Below are 8,528 nucleotides of genomic sequence, written 5' to 3' on the forward strand. Positions count from 1 at the left end.
TTTACTAAAAGTACAAGGTACCAACTATTTATTTAAACAATAATAGCAACAAACACCCCACACAATGAAAGAATTGAACTGGGGTAATAAAACCTATCAGTGAATTATTCTTTTTCATTTGTTAAATAGGAGAGGCAGCAGTAGTACTTCCAACATAAAATCAACTTTCTCACTGGTTTTGAAAGCAAGTTTAAATTTATAAGTTTGCATTTATAATAGAATTAAAGAAATGTTAATGTTAGTTGTAGAAAACACTTCTCAATAAAGCACTGACGAGAAAAATCCTGTATGTCAGAGGGACATATTCCCAAGCAGATATATTACAGTACACTGAATAAAGGAAATACAGGGAAGCCAAAGATTTCAAGTTGAATGTAAACATTACTCTACTGCCATTAAGTGCTTTACCATGGCCTAGACATGGCTAGGGATTCCAGCACATTATATAAACTGAAAAAGGCTTAAAGGTTACAGAATCACCTGATGACAAATCCTTGCTGAGTTTAAACCTCCTGAGCTAAGTAGACCTATTCTGCTATCAGCATTATTTACTGTTAAATGAACTCTTATGATGCCCTGTAAGTCTTGTTTTCATGGAGGGTAATTAATATGATATAAATCACTGTAATTACACATACCAGAGGATGTGATTAAGAAGACTATTTTTCCAACTCCAACTCAGAGTAACAGAACAGCACACAAGGAAACCAGCCAGAGATCTTTCTACTTCGCTAACCATTTTAAGCTTATGGCAACAAATGAACCCTAAAAGCCATAAAAATTAATATGGGTTAGAGCTGTCATTAGGTTCTTTTGGTGGTTTGCTCTTTGGGGGCACTGAGGTTTCTGTTTTCTTGGGTTTTTTAATTTGTTGGGGTTTTTTGTTGTTTTTTTTTAAATAGAGTTTTACCTGTAATACCACTCCCTGAGCTACTCCACAAAAAAAAAAAAGGACTTCATCTGTGAACCAGGAATCATTAACATAATTCTTCATCCAGACTTGGTTGTGTTTCAGCTAGTTTTTTAGTTACTTCCTGGGTTTGGGTGGGTTTTTTTTTCCTTCAAAGAAAAATACAAATAGGAGAGAAAAAAAATTTCTTTAACAGAAGTTTGATCTGGACATTTTCCTTCCAGAAAGAACAGCAGTTGATACCACTGACTAGTGGAAAGAAGACTCCACAACCTGTAAGGTTGTAAAGTAGGTATGTTTATTCCATGCACAGGCGCACAGGGAATTTCTCCTCCACAGATGTGCACGCCTAAAACAGCAATTTCCCTTGATTTTATACAGTAACATATTGCCTATTCATTAAGCGCCTATACATATTCATAACCTTCCCCCGAAAAGGCGGTCCTTTTCCAAGAAGTCCTTTGCATGTGCTCCACCTTCTTCTCCTCCCAGTCGCGCCTGTGCAGTGCTTCCTGGTGGTCGTGGGCTGGGGTATCAGGGATGAAGTAAGTAGTCTTCATCATGTTGAACTCCCATAACCCTCTTTTGGCACATGCTCCTGGAACTTCTCCAAGTCACAGAGTTGGTTTTATCTGGTTTTAGGCTGCTTCAGTTTCTATTTGTCTATACTTCATTTCCCTTATTCAATACCCTATTGTTAGTTACATGCCTGCTAGCCTCAGTTTCCCACTAATTTCTATAAGTTATTCAATTCCTTGGTTACGTGATTGCTAGGTTTTACCTAGACCCTAGCCCTAAACCACAAGCCCCCCATTTCAGTCCCCCCTTTTCTAGGCTATTAGTAAATTATTTTACTGCTTAATACAAAGAGATCTTATCTAACATCTTTTCAAAGTATCTATTTGATTCTAGCTTTTGTCGAAGTTGATGCTTTTTCGAATTACTGTACGAGTCTCCTGTATTCTGGAGACACCACAAGGAGCATTTCACTAGTACAAAAAACAATATTACTGTTACCAGTAACTCTATCAAGATTGCAAGAGTTGTCTCAATCAATTGAGATTGGGGAGCCATGACATAAGTTTTTCCCATAAGTTAGTAAATGCCCATGAGGTGTCATCTTGAGCTACCATATGTAAGATTCTAGTTTGTTCCCACATATGATGTATATCAGTTTCTACTCTCTTCTGCTGGTTTATGTAAGATCAACAGGTTTGGTCGATCACTACACACACCCCCCCATCCCTCACAGTCAGTAAGTCTAAAGCCCTATGATTTTTTAATTACTACCTTACTTAAAGAAGATATTCCAGTCTGAAGTCCTTGGAGAGCATCCATGGTTAAATTTTCGTTTTTTTCTATAGTAGCCAAAATGTTCACTAGGGCCTTCTCTAGTTCACTGACCCCCAACTGTGGTAACAACCACCGCACAAAGCTGTGAAATTCTGTAGATCTCTCTACAGGGGGATTGAGAGGGACACTGTGAGTCTTTCTCCATAATGTTCTAAGTATCCCAGGAGGTGGGTGGGTATGATTAAATATGATGGTCTGAGGGCTTAGATAGCCTCTCAACCAGTGTCCTTTCCGTATTTTGGGTAGACTTTTCCTTGCCCTTCTGCCTGGGGGAACTTTACCATCACCATCCCTCACCAAGTAGTGTGCCTCTAGGAGTGTCCTCCTTTCCATACATTGCCCAGCTTATGTCTCTCTTATCAAAGTATAATTGAAGTCAAGTTGACTCACATTAAATGTTACGAGAAACTCAGCATTTGTACAATTGTGTTTATATCTCAGTGAATTATATCTGGGTGGTTTTCTTTTACCTTCCCAGGTGGTATTGGTATCATTCATGCATCTAGAGTAAATGAAATAAGACAAAGAATAATTCCAAGGTACTAAATCAAATTGTGATCCTATAACACTTTTTCCAAATTTACCTGTGGAATGTTGTACTCATCCTCTATGCACAACACCATACATTGGAATTTCACCTCCTCCTTTAGGAAGATGGGTGCATACCCAACAGTTGGATAGATTTAAAGAATGTGTCAGATTGTGTGTCAATTGTATTAATCAATTGTCGTCCCATCCGTAACCTATGGCTAGAAATGTGAAAAGTATAATTTTCCTGGTTGCACCTGTTTTACTCTCCATGGGGCCTTACAGGATTTCTTTACTCTGGAATGATGAATCCAGGAGTTCTGTTCTTTAATCTTGATTGCAGTGAAAAAGGTAAGGAGTACTTGAAATGGTCCTTCCCACTGTGGGTCCAAAGTTTTCTCTGCAAGAGACTTTACATACACATAATCTCCAGGTTGTATATCATGCACAGGTCTGTATAAACCTCTACTTCGAGTCCCAACTACATGTTTTCCAATTCTCTTGAGCTGTTTGCTTAATGCCACCATGTAGGAAGTCATAATTTCTTCCCCAACTTGGGTAGATATTCCTCTTTGTATTCCATAGGGTCGCCCATACAAAATTTCAAAAGGGCTCAGTCCTTCCTTGACCCGACCCTTGGCCTCGTTCGTATGCACAGACGAGCCAGAGGAAGAGGCTGTGGCCAAGTTAAGTTAGTTTCCTGTCCCAGTTTGACAATTTGCTGCTTGATCAAGTGGTTCATTTTTTCTACTTGGCCACTTGACTGAGGGCATTATGGGGTATGAAGTTGCCAATCTATACCCAAATGGCAGCTAATTTGTTGTACTACTTTTGAAATGAAATGTGGTCCCCTATCAGAAGATATGGTTGCTGGAATCCCAAAATGTGGTATTGTTTCTTGTATTAACATTCGGGTTACCTCTCGAGCCTTAGCTGTTCTGGTAGGAAATGCCTCTGGCCAACCTGAAAAGGTATCAGTTAACACCAATAAATATCGATACCCCCCTTTTCCTGGGAGTTCCAAAAAATCAATCTGCCATTGTTGCCCAGGCCCATTGCCTTTCCCAATTTGGCCCATCTCTGGTCTGGGGGTGTTTTTGGAATTAATCTGGAGGCAAAGATCACACTGCTGAGTCACTTGTCTCACAGTGGTGTATAAATATCTAGCTACGATCTCTCTAATTAAGTGTTTGTATAGAGCTTCTGCCCCCCAATGCCTTTTTCTATGTTCCTCCCTTACCAAGGACCATGTTAAACAAGAGGGAATAATTAGTTTTCCTTGTGGGGTAAGAGCCCACCCTTCATTAGTGTATGACCCTTCCAGGTCTGTGATAAGCTTCTGATCTTCCTTGGTATACTCTTGCTTGTCTTCTAGGCGGATTCGCCTGTCAGGGACCGAAGACCTCTCTATTTTACCTCACCTTTGGCTGCCTGTTTTGCATCTCTGTCTGCCAGCTCATTTCCTCTTTTCAACTCTGAGCTTACTTTCTGGTGTGCCTTGATATGCATGATTGCCACTTTCTCAGGGAGCTGGACTGCTTCCAACAGTTTCAAGATCTCCTCTGCATGTTTGATATTCTTCTAGCTACAATCTCTCTAATTGTTTGTATAGAGCTTCTGCCCCCCATTGCCTTTTATTATGTTCCTCCCTTATCAAGGACCATGTTAAACAAGAGGGAATAATTAGTTTTCCTTGTGGGGTAAGAGCCCACCCTTCATTAGTGTATGACCCTTCCAGGTCTGTGATAAGCTTCTGATCTTCCTTGGTATACTCTTGCTTGTCTTCTAGGCGGATTCGCCTGTCAGGGACCGAAGACCTCTCTATTTTACCTCACCTTTGGCTGCCTGTTTTGCATCTCTGTCTGCCAGCTCATTTCCTCTTTTCAACTCTGAGCTTACTTTCTGGTGTGCCTTGATATGCATGATTGCCACTTTCTCAGGGAGCTGGACTGCTTCCAACAGTTTCAAGATCTCCTCTGCATGTTTGATATTTTTCCCTTGTGAATTTAATAATCCTCTTTCCTTCCAGATTGCTCTGTGTGCATGTACAACTCCAAAGGCATATTTTGAGTCTGTATAGATATTCACAGTTTTGCCTTGCGCCAATTCCAAGGCACGAGTCAGAGCAATTATTTCTGCCTTCTGTGCAGAGGTATTTATGGGGAGAGGTCTTGTCTCTATTACTTCCTGACTTGTGGTAATGGCATATCCAGCATACCTTTTACCGCTTAGGATAAAGCTGCTTCCATCTGTGAACCAGGTTTCTGCATCTCCCATGGGACTGTCTCTCAGGTCCGAACAGCTTGAGTATGTTGCTTCGATGGTCTCCAGACAGTCATGATGCACTGGTTCTCCTGCTTTTCCACTGGGGAAGGAAGTTGGGTTGACAATGTTATTAACTACGATCTCCACATCATCTTGTTCTACCATTACAGCCTAATAAGTGAAAAATCTCCGTGGGGAAAGCCAATGTTCCCCTTTTGCTTCCAGTACCGCAGATACAATATGGGACACCAACACAGTCATTTTCTGGCCCAGGGTGAACTTTCAGGCTTCCTGGATATTTAATACCACGGCCGCGACCGCTCGCAAGCACCCAGGCCAACCTTTTGCAGTTGCATCCAATTGTTTGGAAAAGTAAACAACTGCTTGACGATACGAGCCCAGGTCTTGTTTGAGGCAATACTCCCAGGGCAATCCCTGCTTTTTGTGGGGAAAAAATGAAAAATGGTCTACTTACATGTGGGAGTCCCAAGGCCGGGACTGACATCAGGGTCTTTTTCAGTAATTTGAAGGCCTGTATGGCTTCTTTATTCCATTGAAGGTGTTTCTGTTCAGTATTTTCTAGTACGTACAGGGGTTTAACAAGCAGTCCATAGGTATAGATCCATAGTCTGCATCACCCAGTCATCCTCAGGAAAATTTGTAAAAATTTCGCTGTTTGCGGTCTCTGGGTTTGGCATATTGCCTCTTTTTGGGCCTGCCCCAATGTCCTTTGTCCAGCACTGATTTCGCAGCCCAGATAAATCACTTCACACTGGATTACTTGGGCTTTTTTCTTAGATACTGTGGCAGATGCACCCACCCTACTAAAGACCTGAGAAAGACCCAACAAAGCAGTGCTAAAATTTCTGGTCCTGGTGGCACCAGGTCTGCCTCCCCCTCACAGCTCATGTCTGATCCACACAGTGGGGGTCAAAGGTGGGAAAGTTGGGGTCCTCAGCCAACAGGGGCTGACACGACCGTGTATTGACCACAGAGCAGATTCGACCAGGGTATAAATGGGGCCTCGTCGGAGGACTCATTGGAGTCGGTCCTCCTCGGAGCAGCAGGTCTGCAGTCGGGGACTCTCCTGTTATGTTGGGACACCACTTAAGGTAACTTCTCGAGATTGAGAGCCTTCCCTTTTTGGTGAGTGAGAGAGTGCACATTTTGGATTGTTTGGCCAAAACTTTAAAAATTCTTAACTCAGCTGTGTCTGGTAATATTCCCAACCAGCATATCGAACCTGTATTTGTTAAATGTCAGTGGAATGTTGTTTTGGTGAATGAAGTTTTGTCTGCTTAATTTCAGTTGCAGATTAAAAGCTTGTTTGAGTTCATTATTTGTGTGTGTGTAGCCATTTTGGTGCAATTCTGTGACAGATACCCATTATCCCTGGAGTCCCCAAAATTTTAACAGACTCACTGTCCAAGTTATACAAGTGTCCTTTGTCTTGGTGGCAATCAGGATATCATCCACATATTGTAACAGTTTCCCTTATTCTGGCGGGGCTTCCCAGAACCCAATATCTTTTGCGAGTTGGTTACCGGATATAGTAGGGCTGTTTTTGAACCCTTGTGGCAACACCGTTCAAGTAAGCTGAGTTTTATGCCCACTTTTGGGATTTTCCCATTCAAATGCAAATATTTTCTGGCTGGCTTCATGGAGGGAGAGGCAAAAGAAGCCATCCTTCAAATCTAAAACAGTGAACCAGGTTATTTCAGGCGTCAATACAGTCAATAAGGTGTATGGATTCGCCACCACCGAGTAGAGGTCTTCAGTTATTTTATTTATAGCCCATAGGGCCTGGACCACTCGATATGACGCATCGGGTTTCCGGACGGGTAATATGGAAGTGTTAAAATCAGACTCACATTTCTTTAGTAATCCCAGTTGTAAAAATTTTTCTATTACTGGCCGAATTCCTTCCCTGTCTTCCCTCTTCAGAGGATACTGTTTAATTCTTACCGGTTGTCACCCTTCTTTGAGTTTGACCTCGACAGGTGGAGCATTCTTTGCTTTCCCCAGCACATCGGTGGCCCATACCGCAGGATATACCTGGTTTATGATTTCTTCACTGATTTTCCCTCCTGTGGGAACACTGGCTAGGGATAAACCCATTATTTGTATATATTTCTGGTCATTTACCTCAAGAGTAATCTCTCCCTTTTCAAACTTAACTATTGCACCCAAATGTTCTAATAAATCTCTCCCCAGAAGGAGAGATACCAATAAGTTGAAAGAAACCTCATGGTTTCTTTTGGGATTTTTTGGGGGGGAGGGTTTTGCGGGTTTTTTTTGTTTTTTTTTTTTTTTTATTCGGGTTTTATTTGTTTTGATTTTTTTTGTTTCGTTTGGTTTGGTTTAGGGTTTCTTTGGTGGTTTTATTTTGTTTTGTTTTGTTTGTTTGTTTGTTTTTTTCTTCTCTCTACTCAAGAGGAAAGGGGAAGGGAGCAAAAACCTGAGATTTTCTGCAAGTGGTGACCTGGGACAGATGATCAAGATGTGATCCAATGTGACCAGTAAAGATGTATTCCAGCTCATAAATGTTACACTCACTATAAATTTGGGAGTTAGCAGGGGACAAACCTTCAATCCTTTCTATTTCTTTCAGCCATTCGGTTCTTTGCCCCCTTTGATCCCTTCCCTTCTCCTTCATGATAGTGGCCCATCTCAGTTTCTGATGCTTAACCGTCCCTTGTTGCATTTTCTCTGCTGTTCAGCTTGTGACTGCTGTTTGGGGGTATCAGCTGTCATTTCAGTTGACGCAGAGAAATCCCCAACAGCCTTCAATAGGATATCCTAAAATGTTGCCTTCTCTCTATGAACTACTCCATTTGTCTTTGAAGTTATCTGCGCATATCTTTGACCACCACTTGTGGTCATAAAGTCATAAATGTCATAAAGTTTTTGGGCCTGAACACCTCACTCATGCCTTTCATTTCCAGTAATTGCCATGGGAGCTGAGACAAGGAGCTCACATGCAGGTTCTGTGCACAGCTGAGAAATGCCACCTCCTGTGAGTTTTTGTCAGGCATAAGGAGGAGTTGAGTCACTTTCCAGCCCAAACACAAACTCAGGATAAGATGCCTGAATTGATTCAGCTGCACCACTTCCCTCAGCAGCAGGGGTAAAGAAGATCTCACCCTTGCACTGTTGGGGTGTCCTCCTGTATTGGGTTTTCTGTGAGGGCTTTTTTGGTTTGTGTTTTTGGTAATGGGGGAAGGGCTGTGGAGATAGCCCTTTAAGAAGTTACCTGAAAAGCTCCCCCTTTTCCTTTGTCAGACCCACCTCTGACCAGGGCCAAGCCGATCAGTGCCCCTGCAAATTCATGTACTTAGGGGGGATGCAGGGCATGCCTCGCTCTCTCTGGCACCGGCCCTGACCAGCGCGGCCCCAGGTGCGGGTGGCACGGCCTTGGCCTTGCCCGGCTGGGTTTGGACAGCCCCGACCACAACTTAAGCTTAAGCCCCGC

This window comes from Mesitornis unicolor, unplaced genomic scaffold, assembly GCF_000695765.1.
Source record: "Mesitornis unicolor isolate BGI_N332 unplaced genomic scaffold, ASM69576v1 scaffold2624, whole genome shotgun sequence".
Lineage (NCBI taxonomy): Eukaryota > Metazoa > Chordata > Aves > Mesitornithiformes > Mesitornithidae > Mesitornis > Mesitornis unicolor.